Here is a 6,000-nt window from a genome sequence, read left to right on the forward strand (position 1 = left end):
AATTTGAACTATATTTCAACGTTTTTTGATGGTTCTGAGCCACCAAACACACTTAAAGCATGCAGAATCGACTCAGAATAGGAAAAGGAGACGTTTAGGTCAATTTTATGCATTCTGGCGTTCGTAGATACAAGAAAACTGTTAAAATTCTTCAGAAACGTCACTTTTGAAGTGTTTTCTTGTACTTTTAAGCCAATCAGATACCCTACGGGCTCGGAAAGTGCAACGAAACCATCAAATTTTAGCTAGAAACTGTATTTTTGTCGATTTTTATTGAATTTGAACTATATTTCAACGTTTTTTGATGGTTCTGAGCCACCAAACACACTTAAAGCATGCAGAATCGACTCAGAATAGGAAAAGGAGACGTTTAGGTCAATTTTATGCATTCTGGCGTTCGTAGATACAAGAAAACTGTTAAAATTCTTCAGAAACGTCACTTTTGAAGTGTTTTCTTGTACTTTTAAGCCAATCAGATACCCTACGGGCTCGGAAAGTGCAACGAAACCATCAAATTTTAGCTAGAAACTGTATTTTTGTCGATTTTTATTGAATTTGAACTATATTTCAACGTTTTTTGATGGTTCTGAGCCACCAAACACACTTAAAGCATGCAGAATCGACTCAGAATAGGAAAAGGAGACGTTTAGGTCAATTTTATGCATTCTGGCGTTCGTAGATACAAGAAAACTGTTAAAATTCTTCAGAAACGTCACTTTTGAAGTGTTTTCTTGTACTTTTAAGCCAATCAGATACCCTACGGGCTCGGAAAGTGCAACGAAACCATCAAATTTTAGCTAGAAACTGTATTTTTGTCGATTTTTATTGAATTTGAACTATATTTCAACGTTTTTTGATGGTTCTGAGCCACCAAACACACTTAAAGCATGCAGAATCGACTCAGAATAGGAAAAGGAGACGTTTAGGTCAATTTTATGCATTCTGGCGTTCGTAGATACAAGAAAACTGTTAAAATTCTTCAGAAACGTCACTTTTGAAGTGTTTTCTTGTACTTTTAAGCCAATCAGATACCCTACGGGCTCGGAAAGTGCAACGAAACCATCAAATTTTAGCTAGAAACTGTATTTTTGTCGATTTTTATTGAATTTGAACTATATTTCAACGTTTTTTGATGGTTCTGAGCCACCAAACACACTTAAAGCATGCAGAATCGACTCAGAATAGGAAAAGGAGACGTTTAGGTCAATTTTATGCATTCTGGCGTTCGTAGATACAAGAAAACTGTTAAAATTCTTCAGAAACGTCACTTTTGAAGTGTTTTCTTGTACTTTTAAGCCAATCAGATACCCTACGGGCTCGGAAAGTGCAACGAAACCATCAAATTTTAGCTAGAAACTGTATTTTTGTCGATTTTTATTGAATTTGAACTATATTTCAACGTTTTTTGATGGTTCTGAGCCACCAAACACACTTAAAGCATGCAGAATCGACTCAGAATAGGAAAAGGAGACGTTTAGGTCAATTTTATGCATTCTGGCGTTCGTAGATACAAGAAAACTGTTAAAATTCTTCAGAAACGTCACTTTTGAAGTGTTTTCTTGTACTTTTAAGCCAATCAGATACCCTACGGGCTCGGAAAGTGCAACGAAACCATCAAATTTTAGCTAGAAACTGTATTTTTGTCGATTTTTATTGAATTTGAACTATATTTCAACGTTTTTTGATGGTTCTGAGCCACCAAACACACTTAAAGCATGCAGAATCGACTCAGAATAGGAAAAGGAGACGTTTAGGTCAATTTTATGCATTCTGGCGTTCGTAGATACAAGAAAACTGTTAAAATTCTTCAGAAACGTCACTTTTGAAGTGTTTTCTTGTACTTTTAAGCCAATCAGATACCCTACGGGCTCGGAAAGTGCAACGAAACCATCAAATTTTAGCTAGAAACTGTATTTTTGTCGATTTTTATTGAATTTGAACTATATTTCAACGTTTTTTGATGGTTCTGAGCCACCAAACACACTTAAAGCATGCAGAATCGACTCAGAATAGGAAAAGGAGACGTTTAGGTCAATTTTATGCATTCTGGCGTTCGTAGATACAAGAAAACTGTTAAAATTCTTCAGAAACGTCACTTTTGAAGTGTTTTCTTGTACTTTTAAGCCAATCAGATACCCTACGGGCTCGGAAAGTGCAACGAAACCATCAAATTTTAGCTAGAAACTGTATTTTTGTCGATTTTTATTGAATTTGAACTATATTTCAACGTTTTTTGATGGTTCTGAGCCACCAAACACACTTAAAGCATGCAGAATCGACTCAGAATAGGAAAAGGAGACGTTTAGGTCAATTTTATGCATTCTGGCGTTCGTAGATACAAGAAAACTGTTAAAATTCTTCAGAAACGTCACTTTTGAAGTGTTTTCTTGTACTTTTAAGCCAATCAGATACCCTACGGGCTCGGAAAGTGCAACGAAACCATCAAATTTTAGCTAGAAACTGTATTTTTGTCGATTTTTATTGAATTTGAACTATATTTCAACGTTTTTTGATGGTTCTGAGCCACCAAACACACTTAAAGCATGCAGAATCGACTCAGAATAGGAAAAGGAGACGTTTAGGTCAATTTTATGCATTCTGGCGTTCGTAGATACAAGAAAACTGTTAAAATTCTTCAGAAACGTCACTTTTGAAGTGTTTTCTTGTACTTTTAAGCCAATCAGATACCCTACGGGCTCGGAAAGTGCAACGAAACCATCAAATTTTAGCTAGAAACTGTATTTTTGTCGATTTTTATTGAATTTGAACTATATTTCAACGTTTTTTGATGGTTCTGAGCCACCAAACACACTTAAAGCATGCAGAATCGACTCAGAATAGGAAAAGGAGACGTTTAGGTCAATTTTATGCATTCTGGCGTTCGTAGATACAAGAAAACTGTTAAAATTCTTCAGAAACGTCACTTTTGAAGTGTTTTCTTGTACTTTTAAGCCAATCAGATACCCTACGGGCTCGGAAAGTGCAACGAAACCATCAAATTTTAGCTAGAAACTGTATTTTTGTCGATTTTTATTGAATTTGAACTATATTTCAACGTTTTTTGATGGTTCTGAGCCACCAAACACACTTAAAGCATGCAGAATCGACTCAGAATAGGAAAAGGAGACGTTTAGGTCAATTTTATGCATTCTGGCGTTCGTAGATACAAGAAAACTGTTAAAATTCTTCAGAAACGTCACTTTTGAAGTGTTTTCTTGTACTTTTAAGCCAATCAGATACCCTACGGGCTCGGAAAGTGCAACGAAACCATCAAATTTTAGCTAGAAACTGTATTTTTGTCGATTTTTATTGAATTTGAACTATATTTCAACGTTTTTTGATGGTTCTGAGCCACCAAACACACTTAAAGCATGCAGAATCGACTCAGAATAGGAAAAGGAGACGTTTAGGTCAATTTTATGCATTCTGGCGTTCGTAGATACAAGAAAACTGTTAAAATTCTTCAGAAACGTCACTTTTGAAGTGTTTTCTTGTACTTTTAAGCCAATCAGATACCCTACGGGCTCGGAAAGTGCAACGAAACCATCAAATTTTAGCTAGAAACTGTATTTTTGTCGATTTTTATTGAATTTGAACTATATTTCAACGTTTTTTGATGGTTCTGAGCCACCAAACACACTTAAAGCATGCAGAATCGACTCAGAATAGGAAAAGGAGACGTTTAGGTCAATTTTATGCATTCTGGCGTTCGTAGATACAAGAAAACTGTTAAAATTCTTCAGAAACGTCACTTTTGAAGTGTTTTCTTGTACTTTTAAGCCAATCAGATACCCTACGGGCTCGGAAAGTGCAACGAAACCATCAAATTTTAGCTAGAAACTGTATTTTTGTCGATTTTTATTGAATTTGAACTATATTTCAACGTTTTTTGATGGTTCTGAGCCACCAAACACACTTAAAGCATGCAGAATCGACTCAGAATAGGAAAAGGAGACGTTTAGGTCAATTTTATGCATTCTGGCGTTCGTAGATACAAGAAAACTGTTAAAATTCTTCAGAAACGTCACTTTTGAAGTGTTTTCTTGTACTTTTAAGCCAATCAGATACCCTACGGGCTCGGAAAGTGCAACGAAACCATCAAATTTTAGCTAGAAACTGTATTTTTGTCGATTTTTATTGAATTTGAACTATATTTCAACGTTTTTTGATGGTTCTGAGCCACCAAACACACTTAAAGCATGCAGAATCGACTCAGAATAGGAAAAGGAGACGTTTAGGTCAATTTTATGCATTCTGGCGTTCGTAGATACAAGAAAACTGTTAAAATTCTTCAGAAACGTCACTTTTGAAGTGTTTTCTTGTACTTTTAAGCCAATCAGATACCCTACGGGCTCGGAAAGTGCAACGAAACCATCAAATTTTAGCTAGAAACTGTATTTTTGTCGATTTTTATTGAATTTGAACTATATTTCAACGTTTTTTGATGGTTCTGAGCCACCAAACACACTTAAAGCATGCAGAATCGACTCAGAATAGGAAAAGGAGACGTTTAGGTCAATTTTATGCATTCTGGCGTTCGTAGATACAAGAAAACTGTTAAAATTCTTCAGAAACGTCACTTTTGAAGTGTTTTCTTGTACTTTTAAGCCAATCAGATACCCTACGGGCTCGGAAAGTGCAACGAAACCATCAAATTTTAGCTAGAAACTGTATTTTTGTCGATTTTTATTGAATTTGAACTATATTTCAACGTTTTTTGATGGTTCTGAGCCACCAAACACACTTAAAGCATGCAGAATCGACTCAGAATAGGAAAAGGAGACGTTTAGGTCAATTTTATGCATTCTGGCGTTCGTAGATACAAGAAAACTGTTAAAATTCTTCAGAAACGTCACTTTTGAAGTGTTTTCTTGTACTTTTAAGCCAATCAGATACCCTACGGGCTCGGAAAGTGCAACGAAACCATCAAATTTTAGCTAGAAACTGTATTTTTGTCGATTTTTATTGAATTTGAACTATATTTCAACGTTTTTTGATGGTTCTGAGCCACCAAACACACTTAAAGCATGCAGAATCGACTCAGAATAGGAAAAGGAGACGTTTAGGTCAATTTTATGCATTCTGGCGTTCGTAGATACAAGAAAACTGTTAAAATTCTTCAGAAACGTCACTTTTGAAGTGTTTTCTTGTACTTTTAAGCCAATCAGATACCCTACGGGCTCGGAAAGTGCAACGAAACCATCAAATTTTAGCTAGAAACTGTATTTTTGTCGATTTTTATTGAATTTGAACTATATTTCAACGTTTTTTGATGGTTCTGAGCCACCAAACACACTTAAAGCATGCAGAATCGACTCAGAATAGGAAAAGGAGACGTTTAGGTCAATTTTATGCATTCTGGCGTTCGTAGATACAAGAAAACTGTTAAAATTCTTCAGAAACGTCACTTTTGAAGTGTTTTCTTGTACTTTTAAGCCAATCAGATACCCTACGGGCTCGGAAAGTGCAACGAAACCATCAAATTTTAGCTAGAAACTGTATTTTTGTCGATTTTTATTGAATTTGAACTATATTTCAACGTTTTTTGATGGTTCTGAGCCACCAAACACACTTAAAGCATGCAGAATCGACTCAGAATAGGAAAAGGAGACGTTTAGGTCAAATTTATGCATTCTGGCGTTCGTAGATACAAGAAAACTGTTAAAATTCTTCAGAAACGTCACTTTTGAAGTGTTTTCTTGTACTTTTAAGCCAATCAGATACCCTACGGGCTCGGAAAGTGCAACGAAACCATCAAATTTTAGCTAGAAACTGTATTTTTGTCGATTTTTATTGAATTTGAACTATATTTCAACGTTTTTTGATGGTTCTGAGCCACCAAACACACTTAAAGCATGCAGAATCGACTCAGAATAGGAAAAGGAGACGTTTAGGTCAATTTTATGCATTCTGGCGTTCGTAGATACAAGAAAACTGTTAAAATTCTTCAGAAACGTCACTTTTGAAGTGTTTTCTTGTACTTTTAAGCCAATCAGATAC

Source organism: Zophobas morio, unplaced genomic scaffold (genome assembly GCF_036711695.1).
Source record: "Zophobas morio isolate AGI-343-1 ecotype UQ-CSIRO unplaced genomic scaffold, CSIRO_AGI_Zmor_V1 ptg001165l, whole genome shotgun sequence".
In the NCBI taxonomy this organism is placed as follows: Eukaryota; Metazoa; Arthropoda; class Insecta; order Coleoptera; family Tenebrionidae; genus Zophobas; species Zophobas morio.